Source organism: Phoca vitulina, unplaced genomic scaffold (genome assembly GCF_004348235.1).
Source record: "Phoca vitulina isolate PV1807 unplaced genomic scaffold, GSC_HSeal_1.0 scaffold30, whole genome shotgun sequence".
Lineage (NCBI taxonomy): Eukaryota > Metazoa > Chordata > Mammalia > Carnivora > Phocidae > Phoca > Phoca vitulina.
Window position 1 is genome coordinate 18886388 of NW_022589733.1, and position 24515 is coordinate 18910902.

Sequence of the window (24515 nt, forward strand, 5' to 3'; positions counted from 1 at the left end):
ACCCAGGCGCCCCTGGGATTTTGATTCTTAAGTAGTGGGTGTGAGGGGAGTGGGGAAGGTAAGCCTGAACTCTGTACCTGCTGAGAATTCAGATAGGTCAAGGCATGCCTGGAAATTTGGCTGATGGGAGGGTATGATGGCAGGAACTTGTGGGCTAGACCCTGGCTCAACAGTTAAAGGCTGACCGCTGACCCTAAGGCAGTTGTTATGGGGATGGAAGCTGCCAGAGGGCCTGCCTGCTGGACACACATAAGTAGACGGGCTGCTTGCTCTCTCCTACCCTTGGACCGTTACCAACAGCCAGGGCCAGAAGGTGGGGCTAGGCTGTAAAGCAGGTCTCTTGGGGTTGTGCAGCTGCCCTTGGGGTGTCCTCACAGGGGTGGAAGAAGAAACCTGTCTGGATATGCTCCCCACCCCTGGAATCACAAGAAGGATGTGAGCACGTGCTCCCTTTTGGCTGCCCTTCATCCCACTGAGCTACAGCTTGGCTTTCCAGCCCAGCCTGGCTGTGCCTCCCAAGTCCTGCCTTGCATGCTGCCATCTGAGTTTATCAGTCCTGGTGTCCCAGAGTGGGGTTGAGGCTGGCATGGCTGCTATGGTCAGACCCTTGGGAGCTTTGTGACATTGAGATTAGCTTCCCTGGGGACTTTCTGTCTTGAGCTCCAGATGACCCCAAAGTCAGCCCTGTTGGGTGTATGCATGGGGGGTGGTGCTTCTGCCTTAGGGCATTCCCTGATCTGGGTGTACAATGAACACTGGTGCTAGCCTGATCTCTGCCTTTGCCCAGTACCCTGGTGCACTTCCAGCAAGGACTGAGATCATCATGTGTTAAAATCAGTCAGGGGTCATGTACTGTGCCTGGGCTATGGTCGTATCCGGAACGTGGTAGCACTGAGCATTGTTCAGAGGAATCCTCATAGGGAGCTGTAGGTTCTATCCCTGCTATAGCTACTGATTTTGTGATGTTAAAATCACAACTACCAATTTTAATCCTCTTGCCAAATATGACTATATATAATATTTTGATATAAAAACAAATAAAATCCACTACAAAAGCAGAATAGAATAGAAGTTCTTAAACTTTATCATCTGATCTACATAGGCTTTCAATGCCTAAGTTACTCTGTGTCAGGTAGTACCCTGGCACTTTACATACTTTCTCTTACTAATCTTCATCATAATCCCATGAGCTAGGTACCATTTTAATTCCCATCTTACAGATAAGGAAACTGAGGCCCACAGAGGTTATAGGACTAGCCCAACGTCACACAGCCAGGAAGTGAGAGAGCTGGGCTAGCCATCTACTGTCAGAACCTGAGAACTGCCCTTCCCTCAGTCGATTCCACTGTGGAACATCTCTGGCTATTGAAATGTTTTCCTGGGGCGCCTGGGTGGCTCAGTCTATAAGCGTCTGCTTTCGGCTCAGGTCATGATCCCAGGGTCCTGGGATCGAGCTCCGCATCGGGCTCCCTGCTCAGCGGGAAGCCTGCTTCTCCCTCTCCCACTCCCCCTGCTTGTGTTCCCTCTCTCACTGTCTCTCTCTGTCAAATGAATAAATAAAATCTTAAAAAAAGAAAGAAAGAAAGAAAGAAAGAAATGTTTTCCCTCACATGGAACTAAAAATCTGCTTCTCCCTAAGTTAGGACCATTTCTGTTTCTGCTTTTTGCCAGTAGCCCACCATGGCAACCCCTGGTCTCCCAATCTTTTAGCTCAGTTCTCTACTCTAGTCATACCTGAGGGCACTTCAGCTCCTTTTTCAGGGAACATCTGAACCATTTTGTATCAGCTAACTCCTTAAGACAGTCACTGTAGGAAGGTTATGGCTGGGAAGCTCTCCAATTTTCTGGTTACTTTGACTCCAAAGATACTGGCATGCAGTCTTTCCCACTCCTGGCAAGGTCATGGCAAGAAATAATGAACCTAGCCACAAGCTTTAGAAAGGACTTGGTAGAAAGTTCTTCTCTAAGAAAATGGCAGGAAAACAGTCAAAACAGTAGAAATAGTATCAATACTGTGCTAAGGATTGTATTGCTGCATGGGAGTCTTCTGTCCCCCTGACTGGAAGGTAGGCTTCACGAGGGTGGGAATTTTTTTTTTTTTTTTTAAAGATTTTATTTATTTATTTGAGATAGAAAGAATGAGAGATAGAGAGCATGAGAGGGAGGAGCAGACTCCCTGCTGAGCAGGGAGCCTGATGCGGGACTTGATCCTGGGACTCCAGGATCATGACCTGAGCTGAAGGCAGTCGCTTAACCAACTGAGCCACCCAGGCGACCCGAGGGTGGGAATTTTTGCTGGTTTTGTTTCCTGTTGTATCCCCAGTGCCTAGAACTGTGCCTGGAGCATAGTAAATATTCAAATATTTGTTAAACGAATTACTAGTACAGTTCTACCCCTGGTGTCACTTCCTCAGGTTACTAAGTTGTTTTAGAGAATAATGTGATCTCCCAAGCCTATGGCTTTGAATTTCTTTGTCCATTACATCACCAGCAATTTTTCTAGTGTTGTTGTGATTTTGATTCGTAAGAAGATAACTTTAGCCATATGTAAAGTACATTGGATAAATAACCCTGCTTCAGAAACAATTTCATGGGGCGCCTGGGTGGCTCAGTTGGTTAAGCAACTGCCTTTGGCTCAGGTCATGATCCCGGGGTCCTGGGATAGAGTCCCACATCGGGCTCCCTGCTCAGCAGGGAGCCTGCTTCTCCCTTTCCCTCCGCCTGCCACTCCCCCTGCTTGTGCTCTCTCTCATTGTCAAATAAATAAAATCTTTAAAAAAAAATTTCCTTTAAAAAACAAAAACAAAAACAATTTCATTTGTTCTTGTAAACCTAAGTATAAACTGGAAATTGGTTCAGCTTGGTAAAGGGCAATACGCAGGAATTATTGGATTTCTAATCTTCCATCTTTTGGAAAAACATTCTGTGGCTTTCTGTCTTGAATGTTGAACTTGAATTCAGAATGTGAAATCATTAAGAAAGAGCTAAATGAGAGGATTGTCAGTCTTTACATTTTTCTCATTGTTATACAAATAATACATGCTCACTGTTAAAAATGAAAACATATGGGTAAGCAAAATGATGAATATAGAAAGCACTTACAGCTCTATCACTCAGAAGTGATCACCGTTACCATTTCTTTGTTTATATCAAATACTGAAATTAGTTAACATGGCTATTGGTTCAAGGAAGGAGCTACATTTTTCTGATTAGGAGATCTGGTTCCCAGCCCAGGTTAACCTGTGCTAAGAGCAGCAACAGATGTGAGTCCAGCAAGACACAGTTAACAAATGGATAGGGTCACCCCCAGTTCACATCCTAGAATCTGACCTTAGAAGGTGACCTGAGAAGTAGCAGAAGGCTAGAATAGGAGGGAGTAAGGAAAACAACTTTGACCTTGTTGAACATCCCACGTGTGAAAAATTTCACAAAGTTTTCCTAGAAACAGGAGTGTCTTTTCCTGAGAATTGAAGATAATCTTGGGAGAGTCTGCCTTGGGATGACTTGAAAGTCAGAAACACAGATTGTGCAAACAAGGCTCTGGGGGGACAGTGAGGGTGGTGAGCATGAGGACTCAATGTGTAATTGTTTGGTTTGTCTTCTGGACCAGTTTTCTTCTATACTGATTTCCTAGGAAGGGGCCATGTCACTTCTGGTTTATGACTCACAGCAGGAAAAGGTGGAGATGTGTGAATCGGACCTGAGGTCAGGTCCTTGGGCATGTTAGCATCTTCAAGCTGCCCTTGGGATCCCTGGGAGGTCTGGGGCATGGGCCTAATGGCTTATATTTTTCTTTAAATTTTTTTTACAAATTTTGCATTCTCTTCCATTATATTTGTCTTAGTATTAAAATAATATTTTAAATATCTTTAAATGAAGTTGATGTTCCAGGGTGTTAGGTATACAGGCACTTTGTGTAAATGTTGGTTGAATGAATGAATGTTGTTCACCTTGATATCCAGAATGCTCTTGCTCAGGTCGTGGCAAGTCTGAAAAGGCATGATGGGACTACTGGGCTGAGAGGTAAAGAAATTAATACTCTACTGGGTACCACCTATATGCCAGATAAGGTGCCAGGTGTTTTACCTACAGAGTCTCAGTTTAATCCTCATGACCTTCTAAGAAACCCTAAATTATAGGCAAGTAATTGGAGCATCAGAGAAATTAGATAACTTTCTTAACATTTGGAATCCAGCAAAACCAAGATGAAAATCCTGGTGTGTCTGGGCCTCTGCTCTCTCCATACACCATGCAGCCCCCTGAGGCTAGTTTACCCATCAATTTCTTAAGATTTCATGGGGAATGTGGCCCACTGCTCTGTCCTGGGGGCATGAAAGAAACTCTCATGTTCTGTCTTCTGGGATGTACTGAAGGCTGAAAGAGCAGGGGTCACAGGACTTGACTGTGGGCAGAAGGCGGCAACACCTCTGGGAGTCTGGAGCACATCTCCTCATTCCTGAACAAGCCAAGTGGGAGTACACGGAAATGCTCCATGAGGAGAAGGGCTTACTTGCTATGTTATTCCAGGACAACAACCATTCAGGGTGGTGGTTGGCATTTTTAGCTTGTTTAATCTTTTGAACTTTGTTCCTACTTTGTTATGGCTCAGGTTCAAGTTTCACTGTCTCCACTCAGCCATGAGTTGCGTGTCCCTGGTTGAGGGATCCATCATGGCTTTGTGGAACTCTCCAAAAGCACAAATTACAAGGTTCCAGATTATTCACAGATGTCCAGGGGTGGTTGTTAACATGATTATTCAGTGAGGGCATTGTGGTCCCTGAAGCAGATGTGGCCATTTCACCTTCCAGGGAAGGGAGAGCCCATGGTGTCTTTCTTCTCCTTAGGTTAAGCTCATGGATGGCACCCTCTACTCTTTCTTCCAAAACTCCTTCCCTAAGGCACAGGGCAGGCAGGTATGTGTCAGGTGGATAGGGCACTTGAGCCCTGAGAGCTGGATTCCTTAAGACAATTATAGGTGGTTGAGAGAAAGTAAATACAGTGTGAACCCACTGTATACAGATTAGAGAAGGAGCTGGAAGACATGTTCTTGCATATTAACTAGCCTCCAGGTCTCCTTTTGCCTATCTGTAGTTCTGAATTTTTCTGGCATGAATGTGCATTGTTTTCCTTGTAAGAAAAAAAAGGAACTGGAAACAAATCCTATTGTTGGATATTTAAGGAATTCTGACTTTTTATGAGTATAAACAGTGCAGAGCAGGAATAACTAGCTAAAAATGAGTTAAAATTTATAAAGCACAAAAAGTAGACCCTATCTCTAAATTCTGAAAAATGGGTAAAATTGCTTAAAGATGTTTGAGGGTGATAAAACTTCTGCAGTGCTCAGCAGCATGGTTTCTATTCAAAAAGCAATGACTAGATATAATAGTGTCCATCCCACTTATCCAATAATAGTTTATCAAGTTGGCCAAATTACTACATTTTAGAAACTTGTAAACTTATCTTTCTAAGCACCTTGGACACCAGTCATCTGCACAGGGGTGGGAAGTAAAGATAAGAATCTCATCCCTGGGGCGCCTGGGTGGCTCAGTCGTTAAGCATCTGCCTTCGGCTCAGGTCATGATCCCAGGGTTCTGGGATCGAGCCCCGCATCGGGCTCCCTGCTCAGGGGGAAACCTGCTTCTCCCTCTCACACTCCCCTTGCTTGTGTTCCCTCTCTCGCTGTCTCTCTCTCTGTCAAATAAATAAATAAAATCTTTAAAAAATAAATCTCATCCCGATGTTACCTCTCAGTCTGTGGGGGTGGTCATAAGGCCAAAAGATGTGGGCTGGCAAGGTTATGTGCCCAGAGAGGCATTTGACTCTGGTCGCTGGCGCAGAAGCAAGGTGGGGTGTGGATTGTTACTTCAGTGTTGAAAACATCAACTCCAGTCGTTTGGATGGCTTTTCTATTTACTATCTTTTAATTTACAACAGACTATTTTCTCTTCTATAAAAGAAAACTGGAGGGCTGCCTGGCTGGCTCAGTCGGTAAAGCATGCAACTCTTGATCTTGGGGTTGTGAGTGGTTGTGAGCCCCACATTGGGTGTAGAGATTACTTAAGAATAAAATCTTAAAAAAAATAATAATAAATAAAATAAAATCTTAAAAAAAAAAAAAGAAAAGAAAACTGGAAAAGCTCTTTTGTTTGCCAACCCCAGCTGTTCCCAGAGCTGCTGTATCTACCTAGCACTCTCCGTGTCCTTAAGCCCCATGTTCAGCTCTTCCCTGTCTGCCTACCCCAGCCTGGAATAATCTAGTCTCCCATCTTGTCTGCAGGACTTCAGAGCTGTTAAGCTCTACTGGAACAAAAGAAAATTAGCACCACCACAGAGATGTGGTTTCTAACTCAGCTAGCTCTTTGCCACTCCTTTTATTCACACCTGGTCAGACACTAATCCCGTTCCCCATGGTGGCTGTTTCCCGCTTGTCCAGCTCTCCTCAAATTGTCTGCCCCACCACTGTCTTTATCACCAATGACCTTAACTTCTACTGCTCCAGGACAGTGAAGCCTATCAGGTTCTCAGTTCCTTTCTTCCTTGCTTCTAAAAGGATCCACATGGCATTTCCAAGACAATCCTCCTAGGCTCCCCCCTCCCACCCTCTCTTGCCTCTTCCAGGATCCAGTACAATACTTTATCCTCTTTCTCTGATTCTTTAATCTTTCTTTTTTTTTTTTTTAAAGATTTTATTTATTTATTTGAGAGAGAATGAGAGCGAGTACATGAGAGGGGGGAGGGTCAGAGGGAGAAGCAGACTCCCTGCCGAGCAGGGAGCCCGATGCGGGACTTGATCCAGGGACTCCAGGATCATGACCTGAGCCGAAGGCAGTCGCTTAACCAACTGAGCCACCCAGGCACCCTGATTCTTTAATCTTTCATCTGTGTCTGCTTCCTTTCCTTCACCCTGTAAGCATAATTCTTTCCCATTCCAGACACAGGCCCTTACCTTCACTTTCTCTTCCCTGGCAGTTTCCACCCCGCCCTTTATAAACAAACTTCTTGAAGGTAGCCTGCATTTTGTGTCTCCATTTCCTCAGCTTCTTTCATTCCCCACCAAGTCTGGGTTCTGCCCCCATCATTCTACCAAAATTGCCCTTGCTAAGTTCACTAGCGGCTTAACTGTCGAATTATTAAATGACATCTTTTCACCAGAACTGACCTACCTCTGTGATATGTGATCAGTTTCTATAAGTCCGCCTTAAAACTCTTCTTTCTTTGGCATTTCTTGTCCCCTGATGCTTTCTACCTGCTTCCTCTGACCTCTCTTCATCTAACCAATCCTTTAATACTAGTTTGCCCTGAAATTCTGTCCTTGACCCAGCTTCTCAGCCTTTCTACCTCGGCTTCCTCCCATGAGCTTTTTAGTGACAAGGGATTTGGGCTGTGCCCAGTGGCTACCCAGCAGAGTTCTGTAGAGCCGGAAACCATCAGGTCTCTTTGATCTCTAACACAGCACATAGCCTTGACACCAAGGAATAAATTTCTAATAATGGAAATTTGCCATTGGACCCTTCGTGGATTGGATGAGGTAGGTCTTAGAGGTAACTGATATTCAACCATGGGAAGCCATCCCCTTCCCTGCTCCGGGATTTAGCCAACATGGGGGACATAGAGCTGACACACATGAAGGCTTTAGGCCCACAGGGCTGCTTCATGTTACAGTCCAGAATCTTCTATGTTGACACATGCAGCGCTATTTCATTTGTCTTCGTTGCTCTATAGTATTCCACCATGTGGATATACTACCATATCTATTCTCCTGGTAAACATTAAGCTTATTCCTAGTCTTTTTTCCATATTTCCCACAATGCTCTGAAACACTCTCATACTGGTCCCCTGTGCATACGTGCAGAATTTCTCTAGAGTGTGTGTGCATCTTGGACTTTACTAGTGGATGCGAAGCTGCTTCCCAAAGGTTGTACCAATGTGCACTCCCACTGGCTTGCATAATAGTTCCCAACATTTTAAACCAAAGGTAAAGATGAAAGCCCCACCTGGCCCAATCTAGCTCTTTGCTCCCAGGCAGCTCCCTGCTGCTGGAACACCCCACATGGCTATGTGGATACCATACCAGACCCCAGTGTCTGCTTTCCAGCCTTGCCTGGGCCCTCAGTGCTGTTTGGCAGTCTTCTTGCTTAAGACCTGCTGGGAGAAGTCCCCATGCTCCACACTGAAGCTATTTCCACCTTTTCCAGAATTGGCACTTTCTCCTGTAAGTGCCTGTTGCCAGGGCTAGTTACATAATTTGTGGGAAGTGGGGCCCCTTGTTCGAAATGCAGGAAAAAGCCTTTTTTTCCCCCTTGCAATTTCTTTCTCTTGACCTGTAGTAGTGTTTTTAATTCATTGTTTAATGTTGTAATTCCTCAGGCACAAGGGTTGGTCACAGTTCCATGTGCAGACCCTCACAGTGCCTGGGGCCCTGCAGTGCGGTGTGCTACACCCAACCGTGACCCTCCCTTCCAGGGCTGGTGCGGCCACTGGATAAGGGTGGTGAGCAAACAGCAGAGAACTGTCCCAGGGAGGGTGGCCCTGGGGGAATCGAGGTACCCAGCCCTTGGTGCATGCTCTGTTGTCCCATCAGACTTCGTTTACAAGACATCAACTCAAATATAAAATTATTAAGGACTTTGAGGTGGCCATAATAGAGCATTAAATCCTCAGTTCAGGGCCCAGTACAACTGCACTGGTTGCTTGTCCCTGAAGCCAGCCCCACAGGCCACACCCCTCAGGCCCAGGTGCCTAGACCCCCTTGCCTGCCATATTCTGGATTAGCTGGGGAGAACCCACTGCAAGTGTGTTGAGTTTTATTGGCAGAGGTGTCATGTTTTTGCAAAGAGATCCCCAAATTGTTAAGTTTGTGTCTCTTTGGAGCTTGCATTCTTTCTTTTGTCCCCAGTGGCTTCAGCCACTTAACCTAATTCTTCTCTGGGTTCTGTTTGTTTTAATAATGTAAGAGTATTGGGGTGCCTGGGTGGCTCAGTCAGTTAAGTGTCTGCCTTCGGCTCAGGTCATGATCCCAGGGTCCTGGGATCGAGCCCCGCATCGGGCTCCCTGCTCTGCAGGAAGCCTGCTTCTCCCTCCCACTCCTGCTGCTTGTGTTCCCTCTCTCTGTGTGTCTCTCTCTGTCAAATAAATAAATACAATCTTTAAAAAAAAAAAAATAATGTAAGAGTATTTTTGTTCACTATGGTTAAGGCTTCAGGTCCCAAAATAATACTTAAAACTATTCGATGGAAAAGGATGGAAACTCCCTCTGGAGACTACGCCAGCTACAGCTCTATTAGGCTAATCCAATGTGTGGCTCTTTGTCTAATCTTGTGAGATACAAAATCACCATGATAATCACCAGTGAAAGTAAGGCAATTTTGACTAACAGAACTATACTCCAACTAAAAAAATAATAAGGCGTGATGAGAAGTAGTGTAAAAGCTAGTTTTGAAATATTTCTGAACAAATTTGATTTTAAAATTGTAAGACTGTTTTCTCAACAAATACTGAGAATAGAAAATTAATTTCATGTTCTGTTCAATATCAGTAGAAGGCACTCTCAAAGTGAACTAAAATTGGATTTGGGTTAGAATGGAAAATTTGAAGAGTTCTAGGATTTCCTGAGATTACATAGCTAAAGACTTTGTAGGAAAAATCCTGTGTGTGTATGTGTGTGTGTGTGTGTGTGTGTGTGTGACAATTCTTGCTGTTTTAAAATATTGGTCCCCAAAAAAGGCATTTCTAAAAATAAATTTGGTGTCAGTTTTATTTCTTCTTTTTCTTCTCCTTCTCCTCCTCCTCTTCCCTCTCCCTTCTCCCCCTCCCCTTCCTGTCCTCCTCCCCCCCCTTTTTCTCCCCCTCCTCCTCCTCCTCCTTCTTCCTCTTTTAAAAGATTTTATGTATTTATTTATTTGAGAGAGAGAGATTACGAGCACTGAACACTCAAACAGGGGGAGGGGAGGGGGGAGGGAGAGAGAATCTCAAGCAGCCTCTGTGTTGAGCATAGAGGAGCCAGCGCAGGGCTTGATCTCAAGACTCTGAGATCACGATCTGAGCTGAAATCAAGAGTTGGACACTTAACTGACTGAGCCACATAGGAGCCCCTCTTCTTTTTAAAAGTTATTTGGGCTAACATAGTTTTTTGCTATTCCTATCCGCTGAAATTTTCCAAAATACTGGGATCTGTACATCTACTAGTAAAGTTTGTTAAAAAAAAAAAGTTAAGGAAGCAACAGGGAACATCCACATTTTTGTTTATTCATAATGTAGCTACACACTTTTGCAGTCATTTATTAACTGATTCACCCGGAGCCTGGGGGGCAGATTCTGAATTTGTCTTATGATAAAGGAAGAGCAACAGAGCTTGCTTGCCCTGCCTGAGGGAAGGTGGCGGTGTGGTTACAAGGAAAGCAAGTTATATTTCTGGGGTGTTTGTTATGTGACACTTGTTTAACACATAACCTTATTTAATCCTCACAGCCAAGCCACTTGCAGGTGGGGAAACTGAGGCACAGCAGGGCAGTCACTTAGCCAAGGCCACAGAGTGGAGAAGCTATCCAGTTCGAATTCCTCTCTCCCTCTCAAGAACAGCAGGGAGTCTGATGGTGCTGAGCCCTGCGGTCTGGGGGAAGAAACTGAGTGTTCTCTGAGGGCACACGTGCCTCTGGTCTGGTTCTCCTTTCTCTGTTCTCTCAGCTAGCTGTCCTTGGTCACTCAGGGCCACATGGATAGAATTGGTTGCTTTCAGAGGAAGGCCTCTGAGTACTCTGTGTTGGCTGAGTCTTCCACGAGCCACAGAGGTTTAGAGGAAGTTCAGTTTCTCTGATGGGGGAAGATGAATGGCCCAGAGCTCAGCCCATGCAGAAGGAGTCATGCTCCGTGGGCAGGACTCCCCCGGGTAGCCTGACACAGGGCAGAAGGGTGTTATAGATCCAGAACCGAGACCAGGAGAGAAGTTGTCTGCCTAGGATCCTGCAGCGGACTGTGCCAGGGCCTGGCTCAGTGCTGGGCTGCCCACTGCCTTGGCCCTGGTTAGTGTGTGCCATGCAGCTGCAGATGGCTGGAGACGGCACTTGTGGGACTGGCGGGCGTCGGCGTTGTGGCGCCATTCTCGTTCATTAGGAGCCTCGGAGCCACATTCTTCTTGGGAGTTGATGACGACATGTTTCCGAAACCGAATTAACTCTTTGATATTTGAGATCCTGGGATCCAGAATCGATATATGTGTCTCATGTCTTATCCCAACTCTGCTCCAGATTTTGAATGATGAACAGATGGGAGCAGTTAACCTGAAAGTCCCCAAGGCAAGACTGACTAACTGTATCTTTGTGGTCTGCAGGAAGTAAGAAAACCTTCTGAAGTGCTATACCCATGGAGTGCCATGCCCTGGGGAGAATTTAGCTCAGGCTTCAAGATGAGTGAGCTAGCACTCTCTTCCCAGCACCCAACAGGCTGCTTCTTTACTCCAAGGGTGGAGCTGTCTTGGTCACTCTGGCTCTTCTTTCTGCTGGCCTGTCCCATCTGTCTGGCTTGCTTTGCCTGACCCATCAGTATCTCTGAGATGCCTTGGGTCAAGAACACAGTAAGCCCAGATGAGAAAGATGCCTAATTTGATAGTAGTCCCCAGGTGAGTTCCCTGCAGTAGCTCAGATTTCTGGCCTTAAGCTTCTCTTAGTGACTCTGGACTCTGCTCTCTAGGAGGCTTCCCAGATTCAGTTATGACTGCCCCCTCAACCCTGTCTCTTGAATCTTGAGCTGGACCTGCCTCCAGCTCATGCCTGCCCAGGTGTCCTTGGTCCCCCTCCCCATCTAGCTCCTGAGTGATCCCTAATTTCTTACGAAAAATCCCTGTACTTTGCTCTCTTCCCTAGGGCCAAACCCTCCTTGATCTGTCTGGACCAGCCCCCATTAGTTGGGTCAGGGAAAGCCCTGTGGGCTACGACCAGCTAATCTGGTAGTTTAGCAGGTGGGTGTGGGGTGGAGGTCAGAGTAGTATCAGATAGGAGCCATAATAGCTGGAGGATGAGGAGGGCATCTGAATGTGGGGCTACCCAGGAGTCAGGCCAAGGAAGTCCAAGTCTGACGTGGAGTTCACAAGGCAAGCTCTAATTGGACACAGGTGACACAGCCAAGAAGGCCAAAGCCTAGGGAAGGTGGTTAGGAGACAAGTGGTGAGTGAAAAGCAGAGCCTGGAGGCCAGCGGCAAGAACTAAGGGTTTCTGGCTCTCATGCATCTCAGCTGAAAATGTGTGGGAGATGCAGCCATGGTCCACAGTCCTGACTGGAGTGTGCTGCTTGCATTTGTTGACTCACAGTGTGGCCCTGTCCTTTACTGTTGTTTTTTTTTTTTTTAAGATTTTATTTATTTATTTGAGAGAGAGAGAGATTACGAGCAGTGGGGAGAGGTAGAGGGAGAGGGGAAGGGAGAAGCAGACTCCCTGCTGAGCAGGGAGCCCGATGTGGGACTCGATCCCAGGACCCTGAGATCATGACCTGAGCTGAAGGCAGATGCTTAACAGACTGAGCCACCCAGCCGTCCCTACTGTCACTCTGCTAACTTGGGCTACTCCTCTCCTTCCACCTCTTAGGCCCACCTTCTGAACTTCTCTGCTCACTGGTGTACTCCTCACTCTTTCCCTGAAAGCCTAGCCTTTGCTCCCAGCCACGCTGCTGGACCTTGGGCCCAAGGCTGGTGTAGGAGCTGTCCTTCGAAGACCAAGAGCAGTGCATCAAGACTTCAGGAGAGGCCCTGGTGGGGCCCTTGACTTTCTTTAGACCTTCTTGGCACTCAGCCAGCCTTGGCCACCCACTGAACCTATCCAGGATTCACACACACACACCCCCCCCACACATATCACTCACACATATACCCCCCTACACACATCCGTTTGCTTTTGGCTGAGGTGTTGGCTTCTTCTTCCTGTATCTGGCCCTACACTCTCCTGCCCTGAGTTCTTTCTCCCTTCGCTCAGGGATGGAGTTCTGGAGTTCTGGAGTTCTACCTAAACTGCTTCTGGCATCCAGCCTGGTCAGCCCTGTTCTTGCTTCATGGCCTCTCAGAGCTAATGCTACAGGGCTGAGGCTGTGAGAACCTTGAGGGCAGGGGCCTCTCCCGTCTGAATGAGGCTGTGAGAACCTTGAGGGCAGGGGCCTCTCCCGTCTGAATGAGGCTGAATCCACAGGGCCACTGTACACTGTGTGTGGTACAGGTTAAACACCAGGTATTGGGGCACTGAGATCAACCAATCGCAGAACAGCATGTCCTTCTCCACAGGACTCTGCAGTTGGCTTTAGTGCCTTCTCGTTCACACCCTTATGTCCCTGTATGCCAGCAGGGACGAAAGCTCTCCCGGGAAGACCATATTCTGTTATAACACAAGTGGGAAACGTGCCGTGCCAATGTGAACCCTGCGCAAGTGCTTGGTAAGGAGAGAGGTCTTCCAGTTTTGCCTCATCTACTGGGGTGGCCATTCTGGGCACTTGATTTCAACTAAAATTCATCAGGAGGATTTGCTTGGTTGCTTGGCCTGGTGGCGAGTTGTTATCTGGTGTCTGCTGGGTGAGAGAGATCTAGAAAGCAAGCTTTTCCCACCATTTGGGGGGGGTGGTGCTGAGCTCAGTCAGCAATGTCTGAGAGGATGAGGAGTGCTCCCCAGTTCTTTTTTTTTTTTTTTTTCCCAGTTCTGAGCATATAGAGACACTGGGCTAAGGGGAGAATGTGGATATGGGCCAGAGCTGGAGAACAGAGCATCCATGAAGGTCAGTGGAGCATTGGTAGTGACCTAGAAAGAAAGCTCAGACTGTCTGCTGTGCATAACCTCTTGCCCCTTGTACCCTGGCCCTTCTCAGAATCAAGGTGAACTTCCTGAGGAAATGGAGCCACAGAAGAACCCAGAGGAGAGGATGACTCTCAGTAGAAGAGTCGCCCTGCTTCTCAGGCATGCCTGACAATCCATCCACAGACAGTTTCTGCAAACCAGATCATTTTGTGGATGCATGTGAGAGACTGTGTGACTTAAAGGAACACCCAGAACACCTGTCCATCAGCTGTCTAATTCCTTTGTCACTGTAATGTTGTGATATAATAAGAAATACAAAAAAAGAAAGAAAGAAAAGAAAAGAAAGAAAGAAAGAAAAGAAGTACATATTTGGTCTTTGTCACTGGTTCCTGGCACAGAGCTCCTAAAATCCTTGTAGCTTCCTGAGTGATAGAGCTGAAAGGGGTATTTTTTGTTATTCATATAAGCCCCTTGCAACCAAATCTGAATTTATGCTGATGAGGTGGCTTGGGGTAGTGGGAATCGGTGTTGGTTTCCATAGGAACCGGCATGTGATTAGAGCCTTGGAACTTTCAGTTCTCTCTCTGGCCCCCACCCCCAATCTCTGGGGAGGGGAAAGGGGTTGGGGATTGACAAACACCAAAGACCAACAATTTAATCAATTGTGCCTGTGTAAAGGAGCCTCCATAAAATCTGTAAATGAAAGGGTTCAGAGAGCTTCTGGGTTGGTGAACACACTGAGGTGCTAGGAGAGTGGCGCACCCAGAGAGGGCATGGGAGCTCCGCACCCCTTCCCCATACCTTGCTCTATGTATCTCTTCCATTTGGTTGTTCCCAAGCTGTAACCTTTATGATCCACTGGAAACAGTATCAAGTGTTTCCCTGAGTTCTGAGAGCCATATAGCAAATTATTGAACCTGAAAAGGGGCTCATGGGAACCCTTGATTTGCAGCTGAGTTGGACAGAAGTGTGGGTTACCTGGGCACCCACTACTTTCAGTTGGTGTATGAAGTGGGGGCAGCCTTGTGGGCCTAAGCCCTTAACCTGTGGTGTCTGCACTAAATCTGGGTAGTTAGTGTCAGAATTGTCTAATGTGAAGGGAAAACCCACACTTTGGTGTCAGAAGTATTGTGAGTAAACAGTTTTTCCTTTAGTCATATGAATAGTAACCCCAACACATATGTCCATTTTATGGTTAGATTTTTTTGAATCCAGCTTTCCTTTAGTGAGGCTAATGCTATCAAGGAAAACCCACAGGGAGTGAGGGCAGATCACACATGTTGGCAAATCTGACAACAGGGTGGAGGATTGCATTCTTAGCCTAGTTGAATGCCACAGAACTTAGGTCCTTTGTGTAGAGTCAAGTGTTTGGCGCTCAGGAGTCAGGACCTCAAGAGACTTCAATCAGGCCAGCATGGTAAGGATTGGAATCTGGGGTTAGCCAGTTGCTGGAGGAGCACCTTGCACGTAGCTTTGACTGACTGGCTCCAGAATTTGACGAGTCACTGTAGGTTATGTAATGACCATCTTGTCTGACAGCCCCAACCTGAATGGTGAGCCCTGATAATTCATTTCCTTCAAGAGCCAAGCGTGGCTCAGCATCTCACCTCTGCCTTAGCCAGTTCTGTAGCACCGTGGGAGTATTCCTGGAGTTGTTGCACATTCCACAAATGAGGCAGGCATGACAGTGGCCCACATGTTCCATGGTTGGGTGGACTCCTCCAGGAGTCCAGTGCAATCACCACTGGCCTTCTGCTGCTGCCCAAGGAGGCTGCTCCATCATTGTCATCCTCTTCCTCAATAGGAGACTTGACACAGAAGACAAAGCTCTGTCCCTTGAGAAACCTAGAACAAGTGAGGGACCTGGATGGCAGAGGAGACAGATTTTGTAGACAAACTCCACACCCAGACCCCACCAGGAGAGCAGAGGAGTGACTGGTCTCCTCCACCAAGGGGCCAAGGGCTGACACCTTCTGCTGTCTCCTTTTCAACAGCTTTATTGAAGTATAACTGATATAAACTGCATATATTTAAAGCATACAGTTTGATGAGTTTGACATATGTGAAATCATCACCACAACCAAGACAAGGAATGTATTCATCACTCATTTCCCTGTGCCCCTTTGAAATCCTTCCTCCCTGCCCTTCCTGCCCTCCTTAGCCAACTACTGATCTGCTATTGGCCACTGTAGATCAGTTTATATCTTCTAGAATTGTATATATGTGGAATCATACAGTATGTGCACTTTTTTGGTCTGCCTTCTTTCATAACCTCATCATTTTAGGGTTTATCCATGTCCTTGCATGTATACATAGTTTGTTCCTATTTATTGCTGAGTAGTATTCCATTGTGTGGATATACCATAGTTTGTTTATCCATATCCATTCATCTGTTGATGGACAATTGAGTTGTTTCTAGTTTGGGGCTACTACACATATAGCTTCTATGAATGTTCATGTACAAGTATTTAAATGAATACATGTTTTTTATTTCTCTTGGGTAATTACCTAAGAGTGGAGTGACTGGCTCACATGGTAGATGTATGTTTTAACTTTAAAAAACTGCCAAACTATTTTCCAAAGTGGTTGAATCATTTTACATTCCTGCCAGAAATTTCTGAGAGTTATAGTTGCTCCATAGGCTTGACAACATTTGGTATGATCATTCTTTCTAATTTTAGCCATTCTAGTGGGTGTGTAGTGGTATCTCATTATGGTATTAATTTACATACCCCTTATAACTAATGATGTTGAGCATCTTTCCAATGTGCTTACTTGCCATTTATATATTTTCTTGGGTAAAGTGTTTCTTCAAATGTTTTGCCCACCTCTAAAGTTGGGTTGTTCATATTAATATAATATATAAAATAATTATAATTCATATGTTGTGACACATTAACATAGTATATGTTGTATATTGTAATATATTGCATATTATATAAAATTGTATGTTATGTAAATATTTATAAGCTATCTATCCACCAAAAGGCTTGTATTTCAAATATATATTCAAATATGTTATATTCCCCCTTGGAATTTATTGACAAGCTCTGTGATGAATTGGCACAGGGTAACAGCTATGTTGAAATATTAAGGAAGAGACAGAAGTTTATAAAGTTTGCTTATTGGTGGATATATAGTTTGCAAATATTTTCTCCTACTCTGTGGCTTACCTTTTCATTTTTGTAGCAGTGTATTTTGAAGTACAAAAGTTTAAAATCTTGTTGAAGATTTTTAGATCAATATATTGATTTTTATCCTTTGGAGCCTGTGCTTTTGTGTAGTATGTAGGAAGTCTTTGCCAAATCTGAGGCCACAAAGAATTTCTCCTATATTTTCTTCTAGTCATTTTGTAGTTTTAGTTCTTACATGTAAGTCAGTGATCCATTTTAATTTTTGTATCTGATGTGAGGTAAGAGTCTAGGTTCATTTTCTTTCAAGATTCCTGGTGTTCTGGGTCAGTATTCTGCCTTCTCCCCACCACACTTCCATCTCACCTCTTCATGAAGCCACCATCCTGTTCTAGTCTCTGATATCTCCTAAGCTATTCAGCCCCTGACTTCCTGCTGTATGCTCAAGTATTCGGTGCAGACAGTGCTCTGGATGCCCTGGAGTTTCCATCTGGCATTGATCATGGAGGCAAAGACCAGACAGCATCCTTGTGAGGCCATTCCACTCTTGATGGTTGTTTAATTCTGGTGACAGTTTGCCTTCCGTGACATCTGTCTCCTGCAGTCACAACCCAAGGGTCTGGAACTCCCCAGTGGGAGAGACAATTGGAATCTCAACTATCCTGACATCCTTGTTGGCACTTGCAGCAACCTTTGTGTGTGGAAGGGAAGCAGCCTTCCTGAGTGAAGCCAGCTGTTGTTGTTATCTTCATACCATGAGTGAGCAAAGTAAGGTTTCATAAGATTCAGTGACCTGCCCAAGGTCACCCAACTGGCTCACCACAGAGTGCCTTAACTCCTGGGTCCAGAAAGGACCCAGACTCTCAGGCCAGCAGTTTCCACTCTATAAAATGCTGCAAGTTGCATGTGGAATTTTCCTGCCAGGAAGACAAACTGCAGCCCCGTGTTCTTTTATGGTTTCAAAGAAAAGCAACTTCAATGAATGAAAGGTTTCAAAGGGCATATTTAAGGTCTTGGGTGTAAGTCAAAGAACTAGGTGTGGGAGAGGCTGGTTTTCCTTTTGTCAGATGGATCTTGGCTTTATTTTTTCTTCTGCTTTTTTTGGGTCCAGAACGGAAGTGCTCCTGTGGGGTTCAGGGCTCAGTTCACAGCACTGAGACTGTGGAGGAAAGAAGGGAGGGGCTGCCCGATGTACATTCCCTTCAGTCCTGCTCGCAGGAGGCCCTCCACGGTGCCTCATCAAGACCCAAGTTTCTCAGCCTGGTGTCCTCAGCCTCTTTTACCTTTTCATCTGGTCTCTGTCCACCCAGCCAGGCTGGTGGCCTCAGGGACATCCACACCCTTTACCTGGTGTCCAGTCTTCTCCTTGTCCCTCAGTTTTATGTAGAGGTTGGGATGGGAGCTTGGGACCAGTCTGTATAAATCCTTGAAAACCAAGAGACAGAAATAGAATGGTGGTTGCAAGGGACTTGGGGGAGGGGCAGTTGTCATTTAATGAGTACAGAATTTCAGCTTTGTAAGATGAAAAGGGTTTTGGAGATGAATGGTGGTGATAGTTATACAACAATGTGAATGTACTTTAATGCCACGGAACTGGACACTTAAAAATGGCTAAGGTGGTAAATTTTATGTTATGTGTATTTTACCACAATTGGGGAAGAAGAAAAACCCCAAAAAACCTTGAAAGCCAGCTTAATGCTTAAGAGCATGGGATCTCTGAGGCAGACAAGCAAACCCAGGTTTGTGGCTTTATAGTTGGGCAAGCTTGGGCAAGTTAGTTCATTTGTCAAAGCCTGTTTCCTCATCAATAAAACTGGGATGATGTTAAGACCAGCTTGTGGAGTAGCTGTGAGGAGTGGATGGAGGTATTGCAGGGCCACGCAGTTGTTAATACAGTATCTGAATCTCCTGCCTTGGGGAGCCCAGCATTACTGTGGTTGCAGGGGAAGCCACTGGAAGGGGCAGGCAGTGAGGCCGGCTAGTGTCCAACCCATGGGGGCTGTGTTGGGAGATAGTGAGGGTGCCCTGGGGATGGATAGTGATTTTCCATAGCCATGTGGAGCGGAGAACAAGACCCAGCTCCATCTCTCTCTCTCTCACACACACACACACACACGCACAGGTGCATGCACAATATGATGTTGAATCCTCTTTTGTGCTTTCTCTTCTTCTCATCTTTTTTCATGTTTCTCTTTTGGACTGATTTTTTTTTTTTTTTTTACTCTTGTCTTTTTTCTCCTCTACTAATTAGAAGTTATACACTGTGTTGCTTTTTCTTTTTCCTTTTAGTGGTTACCTAGAAATTACCATATTCATACTTATCAAGGTCTAAAGTTAGTTACTTTACTATCCTCTTTGGTAGTGCAGAATCTTAAAACATCTTAACTGTTTCCCCCCTCATTATTGTTTTGTACTTTAATTCTGTCTTGTTTTGCTATAACCTCACAAGACCTTATAATTATTATTATAGCATAAGCCAACATTTGTTTAGCTTTACCCACATATTTACCACTCTTTTTTTTTTTTGGCTCTTCATATATTCTTATATCTCAGATCGTCCATCTGGGATCATTTTCTTTCTGCCCAACATACTTTCTTTACAATATCCTTTAATGAGAGTTCCCCGGTTACACATTCTCTCAGTTTTTGTTTGTCTGAAAATGTGTTTGCTTTGTGCTCATTCATGGAAGATGTTTTCACTAGATGAAGAATTCTGGGTTGTCAGGTCCCTCCCACCCCCAGCTTCTGTTGCCATTAATAAATCAGCTGTTAGTGTAAGGTATACTACTTTCTTTGCTTTTCTCTCTCTCTCTCTCCCTGTCTCTTCTGATGTGTGTGTTCTGCCATTTACTCTGTTTAAATGTGTGTTTCTTTATTTTCCTCTTCCTTTTTAAAATCCTCCTTGAGGGGCGCCTGGGTGGCTCAGTCGTTAAGCGTCTGCCTTTGGCTCAGGTTATGATCCCAGGGTTCTGGGATCGAGCCCCGCATTGGGCTCCCTGCTCAGCGGGAAGCCTGCTTCTCCCTCTCCTACGCCCCCTGCTTGTGTTCCCTCTCTCGCTGTATCTCTGTCAAATAAATAAATAAAATCTTTTTTTATTTATTTTTTTATTGTTATGTTAATCCCCATACATTACATCATTAGTTTTAGATATAGTGTTCCATGATTCATTGTTTGTGCATAACACCCAGTGCTCCATGCAGAACGTGCCCTCCTCAATACCCATCACCAGGCTAACCCATCCTAATAAATAAAATCTTTAAAAAAAATAAAATAAAATCCTGCTTGAAGTTCCTTGGGATTCTTAACATCTGTGAATGGCATCTCTTATCAATTCTGGAAAATTCTCAGCAAGTATCTCTTAAAGAATTCCCTCTTTCCATTCTCTCTCTCTTCTCCTCCTAGAATTCCTACTAATCATAGGCTACTCTTTTCCATGTCTCTGAACATTTCCTCCATATTTTCTATCTTTTTTTAAATACAAATGTTTATAGCAGCATGTTTCTTGTTTTTTTTTTTTAAGATTTTATTTATTTATTTGAGAGAGAGAGGGAGCACAAGTAGGGGGAGGGACAGAGGGAGAGAGAGAAGCAGACTCCATGCTGAGTGGGGAGCCCAACATGGGGCTGATCCCAGGACCCTGAGATTATGACCTGAGCCGAAGGTGGATGCGTAATAGACTGAGCCACCCAGGCGCCCCTGCAGCATGTTTCTTAATAGTCAGGGAACTGGAAACAATCCACATGTCCATCAACAGGTGAATGGACGAATAGAAGTAGCATATCCGCACAATGCAACGTTACCCAGCCATTGTGGGAGTGAAGCACTGACACATGTTCCAACATAGATCAACTCTGAAAACTTCTATGCCAAGTGAAAGAAACCAGACACAAAAGACCACAGATTGTATGGCTCCATTTATATGAAACATCCAGAATAGGCAAATCCACAGAGAAAGTAGATCAGTGGTTGCTGGGGTCTGGGGGTAGGAGAGAATGGGGAATGACTACTAATGGGTACGGAGTTTCTTTTTGAGGTAATGAAAATGTTCTAAAATTAGGTAGTGATGATGGTTGCACAACTCTGTTAATACACTAAAACCTACTAAATTATACACTTTAAAAGGATGAATTTTGCAGTATGTGGAGTCCATATTTTCTATCTTTTGATCTCTCTCTGCTCATTCCTCTTGCCTTCTTTTAATCCATCTGCCAGTTCGCAAATGGTCCCTTTAGCTAAGTTTAATCTTCCGCTGTGTTTTAAAATCCCAGTTATGGTATTTTTCATTTCTGGGAGTTCTGTTTGCTTCTTTCTCAGATGTGTTGGGTCATTCTTTATAGTTTCCTATTTTTTGCAGATATTTCCAAGCTTGTCTTCTATTTCATTAAACATATTAAATATGGTTGTTTTATAATCTGTGCTCGGCAATTTCATTATCTGAAGGTGTAGGTTTGTGCTGCTATTTGTTGTCTCTTCTGGTTCTTGTTTGTTGTTTCCTTGTGTCCTTGGTTATTTCTGGGTTGTGTACTGTCCAGTATACTGGAGAATTTATTAGTGGGTATTTGTTGAGGCCTGGGATGAAGATGGCTTCCCCTAGTGAGAATTTATACATTCTTCTGCAGGGTACCTCAGAGTCTTAGCAGTGCAGAAGTACTTTGAACTAAGTTCATGACTTAGTTGAACCACCCCAATGATGTGAATTTGGGCTGCTACTCTGTGTGAAGGTCAGCTTGTGGCCTAACTTCTCGGGGAGGCCCCTCTTCCCCTTCTTTTGCATTCCCTGGGTCTGAGGCCTTTTAGGGTGCCAGCTTAATCTGGGAGGGTCTTCTGGTAGATTCCTGACTTGGGACAGGTCCTGAGTTTTGACATTTGTCCACATTGCCCTTCAAGGCCATTAAAATGGAGAGTCAGATGTGCCTGTATCCGTAAACACAGAACCTGAAGGACTTCAGCACTCTTTACTTCTCTAGGTTTTTGCCTCTCCTTCCATTTTGACCTTATTCCTTTCTCTCTTGTCAGTTCTTCAGTGTTCTCAAGAAGGCATTTGTCATGTTTTCTACAGTATTTTTGGTTATTTTCAGTAACTATATTCCCTAAAACAGAAGTTGGCAGATCTTCTCATGCTATTTGACCGTGAGTAGGTCACTTCCCTTCTCAGGAGAGGCGCCTGACCACCAGCCCCAGTGCTGGGAGCACACAGGGCCTCTCGGGGAGCCTGGACTATGGCCTCAGTAGCATCTCTGCAAGCGCCACCATCAGGCCTGTGAGGACGTTCGACTGCAGATGGTTTGGGCTGACTTGGCTTATAAGCCAAACCTCTGAGAAAAATCTTCCGCCTGGGTCTGGAAGGCCACTGGTGAGTGTCTATTCCCAGAGGAATTGGCTTCCTGGGGCCAGGAGGCCAGGAGTGTCCATCTCTATCCTGGGAAGCTGGAATAAGGGATTCCCCTGGGGGCTATTCAGGCTCTTCCTAAAGTCCATTCTGACCTTTCTTCCCTACTCCATTACAGTCCCCCGACCTGACCACCTCTGCCATCCCGGGACATAACAGTTCTCCCTAACACCAGAGGGTTTGAATATGTTTCCAAGGTCATGGACACTGTTTTCTGTGGATTACATTTCCTCCTTAATAAGAACTCCCAAAGCTCAGATGACACTGCAGTATCGTGTCCCCTCGGCCCTTTTGGTGTTGGTAGGGAACCTCCTGTTCTTTCCTGAGCTTAACCTCAGTCATTTCTATCCTTATGGCCCTTATACCAATTCCCTGGGAGGTGAGGTCTGGCCCAGCAGGCTGGACACATCCACTCTGACACAGTGAAATATGAATGAGAATGACATAAACTCAGGATCTGTCCCAAGTCAGGAATCTACCATGTGCATTACATGGTCCCTGTCCAGAGAGACCTTTCTACATTTCAGTCAGGTGGGGTGGGCAACAGGCTGGAAATTATTGCACTGGCTACGGAGCAGTGCAGGTCTGGAAGAAAGAGAAGTTCTATGATCCTAAATCATTATAGACTACATTATAGAATGCAACCACTTTCCTATCAAATGCAGCACTTTTTGCCATTTTGCCCATATGCTTGTATACAATAGATAGCTCTTTAAATAAGCTCAAACAGCTTAAAAAAAAAAAAAGGTGCATGCCCTTACAAAATGGAAAATGAGATTCAAATGCAGATAAAATGTATCAATTAAGGGGCCCTAGTCAGTCCCTGGGCTGTCACAGTTTATACCTTTAGAGAAAACAACCATTCTCCAAAGGTTTGGCTACATCCTAATTATCCAGTGGGGAATTGGTGTGTCTTTGGAGGAAAACATTACTAAGGGCTTTTAGCATGAGCTATCTCCAAGAAATTCCCTGCAGGGGCAGAGGGAAGAGAATCAGGCCAGTGCCAAACTCAGGCACACATTCTTGTATCAAGAGGCAAACATCGGGGCACCTGGGTGGCTCAGTCGGTTGGGCCGCTGCCTTCGGCTCAGGTCACGATCCCAGGGTCCTGGGATCGAGCCCCGCATCAGGCTCCCTGTTCAACGGGGAGTCTGCTTCTCCCGTTCCCTCTGCCTGCCTCTCTGCCTACTTGTTCTCTCTCTCTCTGTCAAATAAATAAATAAAATCTTTAAAAAAAAAAAAAAAGAGGCAAACATCACTGCATCCTTTTTTTTTTTTTTTTAATCTGGGAGTTTCTCTGGGATTCTTTGAATAGCAAAGTTTGTACTTCTTTTAAGGCACTTCTTATCTCATATCTTAAAATATTTCTCTGAGATTTGCTCATGTTGTTTTCTTGGACTGGGCTGCCCTTTCTCCCTTTATCTGCCTGGCAAACCTCTGTTTATTACTCAGAGACTCAAGTGGCCCCTCCCCACAAAGCCTTCCCTGACCCTTGACACTCCCAATAGAAAGATCAGCTCATCTAATTCTGCTGGGGAGTGAAATATGAATGAGAACGACATAAACCAGGTGCTATTCCCACTTTGCTCCCGGTACACCTGTTCTGGAACATTCTTTTTTTTTTTTTTTTTTTTTAAAGATTGTATTTATTTATTTGACAGAGAGAGACACAGCGAGAGAGGGAACACAAGCAGGGGGAGTGGGAGAGGGAGAAGCAGGCTTCCTGCTGAGCAAGGAGCCTGATGTGGGGCTCGACCCCAGGACCCTGGGATCATGACCTGAGCCGAAGGCAGACGCTTAACGACTGAGCCACCCAGGCGCCCCGGAACATTCTTTGATCAGTTCATAGAGCACTCTGAATTGTGTTTCACGGCATCTGTGCTGTGAGACCTTTACCCTCACCCTCACTTTCCACATCCCCAAGCACCCTCACTGGACCTGGCTCTCAGGCTGTGAGGGTCAGTGAGTGTCTGAGAGCTGGCTGCAAGCCTCTTTCAGGTAAGATATTCATCTCTCTTCCTTGAGATATCTAATATAGGGCCTCATATGCAGCAGGTACCCTAAAAATATTTGTGAAATGAACAAAAGGAAGTGAATTACAGAACTTTTGCAATGGAAGATACTGAGGTACAAAGAGTCTTAGCAACTTTTTTAAGGTAGAGTGTGTGGGTTTGTTTTTTTTAGATTAATTCTCCCCTTTATCATTACAGTTAGCTAAAAAATTGCCA

General features: G+C 45.0%; 1 protein-coding gene and 1 pseudogene across 1 annotated transcript in view; one reads left to right on the forward strand and one right to left on the reverse strand.

Annotated features, from left to right (window-relative positions):
• The window catches only part of LOC116644466, a 50532-nt pseudogene that overhangs the window by 9048 nt on the left and 16969 nt on the right, over positions 1–24515 (reverse strand).
• ZFP90 (ZFP90 zinc finger protein) overlaps positions 1–24515 on the forward strand; it is a 158128-nt gene that overhangs the window by 8850 nt on the left and 124763 nt on the right. The gene's annotated exons all lie outside the window — the stretch shown is intronic.